This window comes from Castor canadensis, chromosome 10, assembly GCF_047511655.1.
Source record: "Castor canadensis chromosome 10, mCasCan1.hap1v2, whole genome shotgun sequence".
Lineage (NCBI taxonomy): Eukaryota > Metazoa > Chordata > Mammalia > Rodentia > Castoridae > Castor > Castor canadensis.
The window spans coordinates 86976817-86989928 of record NC_133395.1 but is presented as its reverse complement, the minus strand read 5'-3'; the positions used below and the strand labels follow the sequence as shown (position 1 = coordinate 86989928).

Here is a 13112-nt window from a genome sequence, read left to right as displayed (position 1 = left end):
TCCCCACCTACACCAGGCACGGCATCTAACACACACACACACACACACACACACACACACACACACACACACACCACGCAGAGACACCCAGACCACGCACGCACGCACGGGGACGCACCCTCCTCTCCCCCACCCCACACACGAGCAGCCGAAGGACAAGAGGGTATGGCTGGGGCCTGAGCGGGAACAAGCGAAGCCTTGGTTTGCGGCCCCTCGGCCAACTGCATCAGGATTTTTGTCTGGGCTCGGAGGCCAGAGGATCTCTGCCATTTGCTAGCAGGGCCAGGGATGGCAGGAGGGTGGGTACGGGGCTCAGCCAGGGCCAGTTCTGCTGGCACGATCCTGTAGCACGTGGCCGCGTAGCACGGGGCCGGGTCTGAAGGAGGCCAAGCAGGGGCACAAGACCCAGCAGCGGCACAGGGAAGAGGCCCAGGGCACCCAGGAGCAGACGAGACCCGGGAGTCGTGCGTGCTTGGCGTGGCCGCGGGCCCCGTGACGCCCGAGGACTCGAGTGCTCAGCCCCGTGTAGTGGCCGCGAAGGCCTGCCTGGGAGAAACGCCCCGGGAGGCCGGCAGGAACCCGGGATCGGAAGGGATGTGGAGGGGCCCCGGGTCGGAGGAGATGGCTTTGGCTGTGTTTGGTTTTGTTTCTTCTTCCCAAGATCCCGGGTGTGAAAGGGGCCAGAGGTGAAGTCCTGGGCTGGAAAGCCTCACGATTCAGCCCCGCAGCCCCAGGCCCTGAGTGTGGAGGAGGGCGGAGCGGGTCGGCGAAGGGCGCGGCTGCCGTTTTCCTGATGGGCTGGAGGGGCAGTGGCGCTTTCCGGACGAAGAGGACCGGAAGGGTCCCCGAGACCTCCGCTGGGAGCCACGCACCCACCCAAGGATACGGCTCCAGGAAGCGACGGAGGAGGGCGGCTGCTTGCCCTGGCCCGAGCTGTGCGTCCCCCGCCTTGGCCACAGCAGTGGACATTCCCAGAAGAACAAGCGCCCGAGAGCACTGAGAAATTTTCCCCCGAGAAAACTTGACCCTCGTCCTGGCAGCAGGACACCTCGGGAAGAAAGCCACCCAGCGGCCACCTGGGCGAGACCGGCTGCCCGAGCAGGCGCGCGGGGCCTCTGGCCGCTGGCCCCGGGCTGCCAGCCCCCACCCGGACTCCCAGCCGTGCCAGGAGAGCAGCGTGGAGACGCACGCCGGGGCCCTCGGCAGGCTCTTGGGGCTCCCGGAGGCGGCGGCTAGCGTCTACGGCCATACCACCCTGAACGCGCCCGATCTCGTCTGATCTCGGAAGCTAAGCAGGGTCGGGCCTGGTTAGTACTTGGATGGGAGACCGCCTGGGAATACCGGGTGCTGTAGGCTTTTGCTCCTCCCTCCCTCGCTGCTCCTTTTGTCTTCGGGGACTTCGCCACCACCCCCCCCACCACCACCACCACCCCCAGCACCACCACCACCACCACCACCACAACGACCCACCGTGACCACGACCCCGACCCCGTCCGGGCCACCCGCCAGACCCACGCACACCGAATCCTCACAGCTACGTCCCCGAATCCTCTCCCCTCCCCACACTCTCCTGGGGCGCACGCCCGCGACACGGGTCACCAGCGAGGTTGGTCCCAGGCCACGTTGGGGACCGCTCCCCAACTGCCCTCCAGGCGGGCGGGGAGGGACGTGCGGAAGCCATGAGAAAGTGGGTCCTGCACCCCAGCGGGCCCCACAGCGGGACGCGCCACACCTGGGCTCGCCACAAGGTGGTGCACTGGGTCCAGGGCAAGACGCCAGGGGACAGAGAAGCAGGGAGCCTCAGTCGGGTGCTGCTCCACGTCGCGCTCCGTCGCTCAACCCAAGACAGGGCAGCCAGCGCGCGACCTCTACGTGGGATCCCGCCTCCCACGGCAGAGCCTGCGGTCACAGGGACAGAGGGCGCAGGCCGCCAGAGCTCCGGATGCCAGCGGCAGCTCCCCGTCCCGCTCAAAGGGAGGGAGGGCCGCCGCTGGCGCCCAGTCGCCTGTGCCACCCTCCGGGTCTCAAAGCACTCCTCAGTCAGCTCAAGGACCGGGGCCACCTGGCCTTCGGGGTCACATGGGCTTGGGCACGACGGAAGGGACCGCTTGCCCCCGTGGAACAGACATTCTCCCCGTGGACAACCTCAGGTGCCGGGACCCTCTGCTCCGCCTTGGAAAACCCACCTTCTGCAATGTATGCCCAACGCAATCAGGCCGAGCAGATTGACCCCCTCGGCCCGGCCCCAGTGTGTGATGGGGCTCTGTGCGTGAGGGCTTGCTCTTCCCCACCTACACCAGGCACGGCATCTAACACACACACACACACACACACACACCACGCAGAGACACCCAGACCACGCACGCACGCACGGGGACGCACCCTCCTCTCCCCCACCCCACACACGAGCAGCCGAAGGACAAGAGGGTATGGCTGGGGCCTGAGCGGGAACAAGCGAAGCCTTGGTTTGCGGCCCCTCGGCCAACTGCATCAGGATTTTTGTCTGGGCTCGGAGGCCAGAGGATCTCTGCCATTTGCTAGCAGGGCCAGGGATGGCAGGAGGGTGGGTACGGGGCTCAGCCAGGGCCAGTTCTGCTGGCACGATCCTGTAGCACGTGGCCGCGTAGCACGGGGCCGGGTCTGAAGGAGGCCAAGCAGGGGCACAAGACCCAGCAGCGGCACAGGGAAGAGGCCCAGGGCACCCAGGAGCAGACGAGACCCGGGAGTCGTGCGTGCTTGGCGTGGCCGCGGGCCCCGTGACGCCTGAGGACTCGAGTGCTCAGCCCCGTGTAGTGGCCGCGAAGGCCTGCCTGGGAGAAACGCCCCGGGAGGCCGGCAGGAACCCGGGATCGGAAGGGATGTGGAGGGGCCCCGGGTCGGAGGAGATGGCTTTGGCTGTGTTTGGTTTTGTTTCTTCTTCCCAAGATCCCGGGTGTGAAAGGGGCCAGAGGTGAAGTCCTGGGCTGGAAAGCCTCACGATTCAGCCCCGCAGCCCCAGGCCCTGAGTGTGGAGGAGGGCGGAGCGGGTCGGCGAAGGGCGCGGCTGCCGTTTTCCTGATGGGCTGGAGGGGCAGTGTCGCTTTCCGGACGAAGAGGACCGGAAGGGTCCCCGAGACCTCCGCTGGGAGCCACGCACCCACCCAAGGATACGGCTCCAGGAGGCGACGGAGGAGGGCGGCTGCTTGCCCTGGCCCGAGCTGTGCGTCCCCCGCCTTGGCCACAGCAGTGGACATTCCCAGAAGAACAAGCGCCCGAGAGCACTGAGAAATTTTCCCCCGAGAAAACTTGACCCTCGTCCTGGCAGCAGGACACCTCGGGAAGAAAGCCACCCAGCGGCCACCTGGGCGAGACCTGCTGCCCGAGCAGGCGCGCGGGGCCTCTGGCCGCTGGCCCCGGGCTGCCAGCCCCCACCCGGACTCCCAGCCGTGCCAGGAGAGCAGCGTGGAGACGCACGCCGGGGCCCTCGGCAGGCTCTTGGGGCTCCCGGAGGCGGCGGCTAGCGTCTACGGCCATACCACCCTGAACGCGCCCGATCTCGTCTGATCTCGGAAGCTAAGCAGGGTCGGGCCTGGTTAGTACTTGGATGGGAGACCGCCTGGGAATACCGGGTGCTGTAGGCTTTTGCTCCTCCCTCCCTCGCTGCTCCTTTTGTCTTCGGGGACTTCGCCACCACCCCCCCCCCACCACCACCACCCCCAGCACCACCACCACCACCACCACAACGACCCACCGTGACCACGACCCCGACCCCGTCCGGGCCACCCGCCAGACCCACGCACACCGAATCCTCACAGCTACGTCCCCGAATCCTCTCCCCTCCCCACACTCTCCTGGGGCGCGCGCCCGCGACACGGGTCACCAGCGAGGTTGGTCCCAGGCCACGTTGGGGACCGCTCCCCAACTGCCCTCCAGGCGGGCGGGGAGGGACGTGCGGAAGCCATGAGAAAGTGGGTCCTGCACCCCAGCGGGCCCCACAGCGGGACGCGCCACACCTGGGCTCGCCACAAGGTGGTGCACTGGGTCCAGGGCAAGACGCCAGGGGACAGAGAAGCAGGGAGCCTCAGTCGGGTGCTGCTCCACGTCGCGCTCCGTCGCTCAACCCAAGACAGGGCAGCCAGCGCGCGACCTCTACGTGGGATCCCGCCTCCCACGGCAGAGCCTGCGGTCACAGGGACAGAGGGCGCAGGCCGCCAGAGCTCCGGATGCCAGCGGCAGCTCCCCGTCCCGCTCAAAGGGAGGGAGGGCCGCCGCTGGCGCCCAGTCGCCTGTGCCACCCTCCGGGTCTCAAAGCACTCCTCAGTCAGCTCAAGGACCGGGGCCACCTGGCCTTCGGGGTCACATGGGCTTGGGCACGACGGAAGGGACCGCTTGCCCCCGTGGAACAGACATTCTCCCCGTGGACAACCTCAGGTGCCGGGACCCTCTGCTCCGCCTTGGAAAACCCACCTTCTGCAATGTATGCCCAACGCAATCAGGCCGAGCAGATTGACCCCCTCGGCCCGGCCCCAGTGTGTGATGGGGCTCTGTGCGTGAGGGCTTGCTCTTCCCCACCTACACCAGGCACGGCATCTAACACACACACACACACACACACACACCACGCAGAGACACCCAGACCACGCACGCACGCACGGGGACGCACCCTCCTCTCCCCCACCCCACACACGAGCAGCCGAAGGACAAGAGGGTATGGCTGGGGCCTGAGCGGGAACAAGCGAAGCCTTGGTTTGCGGCCCCTCGGCCATCTGCATCAGGATTTTTGTCTGGGCTCGGAGGCCAGAGGATCTCTGCCATTTGCTAGCAGGGCCAGGGATGGCAGGAGGGTGGGTACGGGGCTCAGCGAGGGCCAGTTCTGCTGGCACGATCCTGTAGCACGTGGCCGCGTAGCACGGGGCCGGGTCTGATGGAGGCCAAGCAGGGGCACAAGACCCAGCAGCGGCACAGGGAAGAGGCCCAGGGCACCCAGGAGCAGACGAGACCCGGGAGTCGTGCGTGCTTGGCGTGGCCGCGGGCCCCGTGACGCCCGAGGACTCGAGTGCTCAGCCCCGTGTAGTGGCCGCGAAGGCCTGCCTGGGAGAAACGCCCCGGGAGGCCGGCAGGAACCCGGGATCGGAAGGGATGTGGAGGGGCCCCGGGTCGGAGGAGATGGCTTTGGCTGTGTTTGGTTTTGTTTCTTCTTCCCAAGATCCCAGGTGTGAAAGGGGCCAGAGGTGAAGTCCTGGGCTGGAAAGCCTCACGATTCAGCCCCGCAGCCCCAGGCCCTGAGTGTGGAGGAGGGCGGAGCGGGTCGGCGAAGGGCGCGGCTGCCGTTTTCCTGATTTGCTGGAGGGGCAGTGTCGCTTTCCGGACGAAGAGGACCGGAAGGGTCCCCGAGACCTCCGCTGGGAGCCACGCACCCACCCAAGGATACGGCTCCAGGAGGCGACGGAGGAGGGCGGCTGCTTGCCCTGGCCCGAGCTGTGCGTCCCCCGCCTTGGCCACAGCAGTGAACATTCCCAGAAGAACAAGCGCCCGAGAGCACTGAGAAATTTTCCCCCGAGAAAACTTGACCCTCGTCCTGGCAGCAGGACACCTCTGGAAGAAAGCCACCCAGCGGCCACCTGGGCGAGACCGGCTGCCCGAGCAGGCGCGCGGGGCCTCTGGCCGCTGGCCCCGGGCTGCCAGCCCCCACCCAGACTCCCAGCCGTGCCAGGAGAGCAGCGTGGAGACGCACGCCGGGGCCCTCGGCAGGCTCTTGGGGCTCCCGGAGGCGGCGGCTAGCGTCTACGGCCATACCACCCTGAACGCGCCCGATCTCGTCTGATCTCGGAAGCTAAGCAGGGTCGGGCCTGGTTAGTACTTGGATGGGAGAACGCCTGGGAGTACCGGGTGCTGTAGGCTTTTGCTCCTCCCTCCCTCGCTGCTCCTTTTCTCTTCGGGGACTTCGCCACCACCCCCCCCCACCACCACCACCATCAGCACCACCACCACCACCACCACCACAACGACCCACCGTGACCACGACCCCGACCCCGTCCGGACCACCCTCCAGACCCACGCACACCGAATCCTCACAGCTACGTCCCCGAATCCTCTCCCCTCCCCACACTCTCCTGGGGCGCGCGCCCGCGACCCGGGTCACCAGCGAGGTTGGTCCCAGGCCACGTTGGGGACCGCTCCCCAACTGCCCTCCAGGCGGGCGGGGAGGGACGTGCGGAAGCCATGAGAAAGTGGGTCCTGCACTCCAGCGGGCCCCACAGCGGGACGTGCCACACCTGGGCTCGCCACAAGGTGGTGCACTGGGTCCAGGGCAAGACGCCAGGGGACAGAGAAGCAGGGAGCCTCAGTCGGGTGCTGCTCCACGTCGCGCTCGGTCGCTCAACCCAAGACAGGGCAGCCAGCGTGCGACCTCTACGTGGGATCCCGCCTCCCACGGATAGCCTGCGGTCACAGGGACAGAGGGCGCAGGCCGCCAGAGCTCCGGATGCCAGCGGCAGCTCCCCGTCCCGCTCAAAGGGAGGGAGGGCCGCCGCTGGCGCCCAGTCGCCTGTGCCACCCTCCGGGTCTCAAAGCACTCCTCAGTCAGCTCAAGGACCGGGGCCACCTGGCCTTCGGGGTCACATGGGCTTGGGCACGACGGAAGGGACCGCTTGCCCCCGTGGAACAGACATTCTCCCCGTGGACAACCTCAGGTGCCGGGACCCTCTGCTCCGCCTTGGAAAACCCACCTTCTGCAATGTATGCCCAACGCAATCAGGCCGAGCAGATTGACCCCCTCGGCCCGGCCCCAGTGTGTGATGGGGCTCTGTGCGTGAGGGCTTGCTCTTCCCCACCTACACCAGGCACGGCATCTAACACACACACACACACACACACACACACACCACACAGAGACACCCAGACCACGCACGCACGCACGGGGACGCACCCTCCTCTCCCCCACCCCACACACGAGCAGCCGAAGGACAAGAGGGTATGGCTGGGGCCTGAGCGGGAACAAGCGAAGCCTTGGTTTGCGGCCCCTCGGCCATCTGCATCAGGATTTTTGTCTGGGCTCGGAGGCCAGAGGATCTCTGCCATTTGCTAGCAGGGCCAGGGATGGCAGGAGGGTGGGTACGGGGCTCAGCCAGGGAGAGTTCTGCTGGCACGATCCTGTAGCACGTGGCCGCGTAGCACGGGGCCGGGTCTGATGGAGGCCAAGCAGGGGCACAAGACCCAGCAGCGGCACAGGGAAGAGGCCCAGGGCACCCAGGAGCAGACGAGACCCGGGAGTCGTGCGTGCTTGGCGTGGCCGCGGGCCCCGTGACGCCCGAGGACTCGAGTGCTCAGCCCCGTGTAGTGGCCGCGAAGGCCTGCCTGGGAGAAACGCCCCGGGAGGCCGGCAGGAACCCGGGATCGGAAGGGATGTGGAGGGGCCCCGGGTCGGAGGAGATGGCTTTGGCTGTGTTTGGTTTTGTTTCTTCTTCCCAAGATCCCGGGTGTGAAAGGGGCCAGAGGTGAAGTCCTGGGCTGGAAAGCCTCACGATTCAGCCCCGCAGCCCCAGGCCCTGAGTGTGGAGGAGGGCGGAGCGGGTCGGCGAAGGGCGCGGCTGCCGTTTTCCTGATGGGCTGGAGGGGCAGTGGCGCTTTCCGGACGAAGAGGACCGGAAGGGTCCCCGAGACCTCCGCTGGGAGCCACGCACCCACCCAAGGATACGGCTCCAGGAGGCGACGGAGGAGGGCGGCTGCTTGCCCTGGCCCGAGCTGTGCGTCCCCCGCCTTGGCCACAGCAGTGGACATTCCCAGAAGAACAAGCGCCCGAGAGCACTGAGAAATTTTCCCCCGAGAAAACTTGACCCTCGTCCTGGCAGCAGGACACCTCGGGAAGAAAGCCACCCAGCGGCCACCTGGGCGAGACCGGCTGCCCGAGCAGGCGCGCGGGGCCTCTGGCCGCTGGCCCCGGGCTGCCAGCCCCCACCCGGACTCCCAGCCGTGCCAGGAGAGCAGCGTGGAGACGCACGCCGGGGCCCTCGGCAGGCTCTTGGGGCTCCCGGAGGCGGCGGCTAGCGTCTACGGCCATACCACCCTGAACGCGCCCGATCTCGTCTGATCTCGGAAGCTAAGCAGGGTCGGGCCTGGTTAGTACTTGGATGGGAGACCGCCTGGGAATACCGGGTGCTGTAGGCTTTTGCTCCTCCCTCCCTCGCTGCTCCTTTTGTCTTCGGGGACTTCGCCACCACCCCCCCCACCACCACCACCACCCCCAGCACCACCACCACCACCACCACCACAACGACCCACCGTGACCACGACCCCGACCCCGTCCGGGCCACCCGCCAGACCCACGCACACCGAATCCTCACAGCTACGTCCCCGAATCCTCTCCCCTCCCCACACTCTCCTGGGGCGCGCGCCCGCGACACGGGTCACCAGCGAGGTTGGTCCCAGGCCACGTTGGGGACCGCTCCCCAACTGCCCTCCAGGCGGGCGGGGAGGGACGTGCGGAAGCCATGAGAAAGTGGGTCCTGCACCCCAGCGGGCCCCACAGCGGGACGCGCCACACCTGGGCTCGCCACAAGGTGGTGCACTGGGTCCAGGGCAAGACGCCAGGGGACAGAGAAGCAGGGAGCCTCAGTTGGGTGCTGCTCCACGTCGCGCTCGGTCGCTCAACCCAAGACAGGGCAGCCAGCGTGCGACCTCTACGTGGGATCCCGCCTCCCACGGATAGCCTGCGGTCACAGGGACAGAGGGCGCAGGCCGCCAGAGCTCCGGATGCCAGCGGCAGCTCCCCGTCCCGCTCAAAGGGAGGGAGGGCCGCCGCTGGCGCCCAGTCGCCTGTGCCACCCTCCGGGTCTCAAAGCACTCCTCAGTCAGCTCAAGGACCGGGGCCACCTGGCCTTCGGGGTCACATGGGCTTGGGCACGACGGAAGGGACCGCTTGCCCCCGTGGAACAGACATTCTCCCCGTGGACAACCTCAGGTGCCGGGACCCTCTGCTCCGCCTTGGAAAACCCACCTTCTGCAATGTATGCCCAACGCAATCAGGCCGAGCAGATTGACCCCCTCGGCCCGGCCCCAGTGTGTGATGGGGCTCTGTGCGTGAGGGCTTGCTCTTCCCCACCTACACCAGGCACGGCATCTAACACACACACACACACACACACACACACACCACACAGAGACACCCAGACCACGCACGCACGCACGGGGACGCACCCTCCTCTCCCCCACCCCACACACGAGCAGCCGAAGGACAAGAGGGTATGGCTGGGGCCTGAGCGGGAACAAGCGAAGCCTTGGTTTGCGGCCCCTCGGCCATCTGCATCAGGATTTTTGTCTGGGCTCGGAGGCCAGAGGATCTCTGCCATTTGCTAGCAGGGCCAGGGATGGCAGGAGGGTGGGTACGGGGCTCAGCCAGGGAGAGTTCTGCTGGCACGATCCTGTAGCACGTGGCCGCATAGCACGGGGCCGGGTCTGATGGAGGCCAAGCAGGGGCACAAGACCCAGCAGCGGCACAGGGAAGAGGCCCAGGGCACCCAGGAGCAGACGAGACCCGGGAGTCGTGCGTGCTTGGCGTGGCCGCGGGCCCCGTGACGCCCGAGGACTCGAGTGCTCAGCCCCGTGTAGTGGCCGCGAAGGCCTGCCTGGGAGAAACGCCCCGGGAGGCCGGCAGGAACCTGGGATCGGAAGGGATGTGGAGGGGCCCCGGGTCGGAGGAGATGGCTTTGGCTGTGTTTGGTTTTGTTTCTTCTTCCCAAGATCCCGGGTGTGAAAGGGGCCAGAGGTGAAGTCCTGGGCTGGAAAGCCTCACGATTCAGCCCCGCAGCCCCAGGCCCTGAGTGTGGAGGAGGGCGGAGCGGGTCGGCGAAGGGCGCGGCTGCCGTTTTCCTGATGGGCTGGAGGGGCAGTGGCGCTTTCCGGACGAAGAGGACCGGAAGGGTCCCCAAGACCTCCGCTGGGAGCCACGCACCCACCCAAGGATACGGCTCCAGGAGGCGACGGAGGAGGGCGGCTGCTTGCCCTGGCCCGAGCTGTGCGTCCCCCGCCTTGGCCACAGCAGTGGACATTCCCAGAAGAACAAGCGCCCGAGAGCACTGAGAAATTTTCCCCCGAGAAAACTTGACCCTCGTCCTGGCAGCAGGACACCTCGGGAAGAAAGCCACCCAGCGGCCACCTGGGCGAGACCGGCTGCCCGAGCAGGCGCGCGGGGCCTCTGGCCGCTGGCCCCGGGCTGCCAGCCCCCACCCGGACTCCCAGCCGTGCCAGGAGAGCAGCGTGGAGACGCACGCCGGGGCCCTCGGCAGGCTCTTGGGGCTCCCGGAGGCGGCGGCTAGCGTCTACGGCCATACCACCCTGAACGCGCCCGATCTCGTCTGATCTCGGAAGCTAAGCAGGGTCGGGCCTGGTTAGTACTTGGATGGGAGACCGCCTGGGAATACCGGGTGCTGTAGGCTTTTGCTCCTCCCTCCCTCGCTGCTCCTTTTGTCTTCGGGGACTTCGCCACCACAACCCCCACCACCACCACCCCCAGCACCACCACCACCACCACCACCACAACGACCCACCGTGACCACGACCCCGACCACGTCCGGGCCACCCGCCAGACCCACGCACACCGAATCCTCACAGCTACGTCCCCGAATCCTCTCCCCTCCCCACACTCTCCTGGGGCGCGCGCCCGCGACACGGGTCACCAGCGAGGTTGGTCCCAGGCCACGTTGGGGACCGCTCCCCAACTGCCCTCCAGGCGGGCGGGGAGGGACGTGCGGAAGCCATGAGAAAGTGGGTCCTGCACCCCAGCGGGCCCCACAGCGGGACGCGCCACACCTGGGCTCGCCACAAGGTGGTGCACTGGGTCCAGGGCAAGACGCCAGGGGACAGAGAAGCAGGGAGCCTCAGTCGGGTGCTGCTCCACGTCGCGCTCCGTCGCTCAACCCAAGACAGGGCAGCCAGCGCGCGACCTCTACGTGGGATCCCGCCTCCCACAGCAGAGCCTGCGGTCACAGGGACAGAGGGCGCAGGCCGCCAGAGCTCCGGATGCCAGCGGCAGCTCCCCGTCCCGCTCAAAGGGAGGGAGGGCCGCCGCTGGCGCCCAGTCGCCTGTGCCACCCTCCGGGTCTCAAAGCACTCCTCAGTCAGCTCAAGGACCGGGGCCACCTGGCCTTCGGGGTCACATGGGCTTGGGCACGACGGAAGGGACCGCTTGCCCCCGTGCAACAGACATTCTCCCCGTGGACAACCTCAGGTGCCGGGACCCTCTGCTCCGCCTTGGAAAACCCACCTTCTGCAATGTATGCCCAACGCAATCAGGCCGAGCAGATTGACCCCCTCGGCCCGGCCCCAGTGTGTGATGGGGCTCTGTGCGTGAGGGCTTGCTCTTCCCCACCTACACCAGGCACGGCATCTAACACACACACACACACACACACACCACGCAGAGACACCCAGACCACGCACGCACACACGGGGACGCACCCTCCTCTCCCCCACCCCACACACGAGCAGCCGAAGGACAAGAGGGTATGGCTGGGGCCTGAGCGGGAACAAGCGAAGCCTTGGTTTGCGGCCCCTCGGCCAACTGCATCAGGATTTTTGTCTGGGCTCGGAGGCCAGAGGATCTCTGCCATTTGCTAGCAGGGCCAGGGATGGCAGGAGGGTGGGTACGGGGCTCAGCCAGGGCCAGTTCTGCTGGCACGATCCTGTAGCACGTGGCCGCGTAGCACGGGGCCGGGTCTGAAGGAGGCCAAGCAGGGGCACAAGACCCAGCAGCGGCACAGGGAAGAGGCCCAGGGCACCCAGGAGCAGACGAGACCCGGGAGTCGTGCGTGCTTGGCGTGGCCGCGGGCCCCGTGACGCCCGAGGACTCGAGTGCTCAGCCCCGTGTAGTGGCCGCGAAGGCCTGCCTGGGAGAAACGCCCCGGGAGGCCGGCAGGAACCCGGGATCGGAAGGGATGTGGAGGGGCCCCGGGTCGGAGGAGATGGCTTTGGCTGTGTTTGGTTTTGTTTCTTCTTCCCAAGATCCCGGGTGTGAAAGGGGCCAGAGGTGAAGTCCTGGGCTGGAAAGCCTCACGATTCAGCCCCGCAGCCCCAGGCCCTGAGCGTGGAGGAGGGCGGAGCGGGTCGGCGAAGGGCGCGGCTGCCGTTTTCCTGATGGGCTGGAGGGGCAGTGGCGCTTTCCGGACGAAGAGGACCGGAAGGGTCCCCGAGACCTCCGCTGGGAGCCACGCACCCACCCAAGGATACGGCTCCAGGAGGTGACGGAGGAGGGCGGCTGCTTGCCCTGGCCCGAGCTGTGCGTCCCCCGCCTTGGCCACAGCAGTGGACATTCCCAGAAGAACAAGCGCCCGAGAGCACTGAGAAATTTTCCCCCGAGAAAACTTGACCCTCGTCCTGGCAGCAGGACACCTCGGGAAGAAAGCCACCCAGCGGCCACCTGGGCGAGACTGGCTGCCCGAGCAGGCGCGCGGGGCCTCTGGCCGCTGGCCCCGGGCTGCCAGCCCCCACCCGGACTCCCAGCCGTGCCAGGAGAGCAGCGTGGAGACGCACGCCGGGGCCCTCGGCAGGCTCTTGGGGCTCCCGGAGGCGGCGGCTAGCGTCTACGGCCATACCACCTTGAACGCGCCCGATCTCGTCTGATCTCGGAAGCTAAGCAGGGTCGGGCCTGGTTAGTACTTGGATGGGAGACCGCCTGGGAATACCGGGTGCTGTAGGCTTTTGCTCCTCCCTCCCTCGCTGCTCCTTTTGTCTTCGGGGACTTCGCCACCACCCCCCCCACCACCACCACCACCCCCAGCACCACCACCACCACCACCACCACAACGACCCACCGTGACCACGACCCCGACCCCGTCCGGGCCACCCGCCAGACCCACGCACACCGAATCCTCACAGCTACGTCCCCGAATCCTCTCCCCTCCCCACACTCTCCTGTGGCGCGCGCCCGCGACACGGGTCACCAGCGAGGTTGGTCCCAGGCCACGTTGGGGACCGCTCCCCAACTGCCCTCCAGGCGGGCGGGGAGGGACGTGCGGAAGCCATGAGAAAGTGGGTCCTGCACCCCAGCGGGCCCCACAGCGGGACGCGCCACACCTGGGCTCGCCACAAGGTGGTGCACTGGGTCCAGGGCAAGACGCCAGGGGACAGAGAAGCAGGGA

The 13112-nt window shown here is 67.5% G+C and overlaps 6 non-coding genes across 6 annotated transcripts; all 6 read left to right on the top strand.

Annotated features, from left to right (window-relative positions):
• Positions 1-1237: 1237 nt before the first annotated feature.
• On the top strand, positions 1238-1356 carry LOC141413395 (5S ribosomal RNA). Its single transcript, XR_012438187.1, has one exon. It is a non-coding gene; the product is annotated as a 5S ribosomal RNA (ribosomal RNA).
• A 2145-nt stretch (positions 1357-3501) lies between these two features.
• LOC141413394 (5S ribosomal RNA) lies at positions 3502-3620 on the top strand. The gene has a single exon (XR_012438186.1). It is a non-coding gene; the product is annotated as a 5S ribosomal RNA (ribosomal RNA).
• A 2141-nt stretch (positions 3621-5761) lies between these two features.
• On the top strand, positions 5762-5880 carry LOC141412897 (5S ribosomal RNA). The gene has a single exon (XR_012437739.1). It is a non-coding gene; the product is annotated as a 5S ribosomal RNA (ribosomal RNA).
• Positions 5881-8026: 2146 nt separating this feature from the next.
• LOC141413393 (5S ribosomal RNA) lies at positions 8027-8145 on the top strand. Its single transcript, XR_012438185.1, has one exon. It is a non-coding gene; the product is annotated as a 5S ribosomal RNA (ribosomal RNA).
• Positions 8146-10293: 2148 nt separating this feature from the next.
• On the top strand, positions 10294-10412 carry LOC141413392 (5S ribosomal RNA). The gene has a single exon (XR_012438184.1). It is a non-coding gene; the product is annotated as a 5S ribosomal RNA (ribosomal RNA).
• A 2140-nt stretch (positions 10413-12552) lies between these two features.
• On the top strand, positions 12553-12671 carry LOC141412504 (5S ribosomal RNA). The gene has a single exon (XR_012437346.1). It is a non-coding gene; the product is annotated as a 5S ribosomal RNA (ribosomal RNA).
• Positions 12672-13112: the final 441 nt, after the last annotated feature.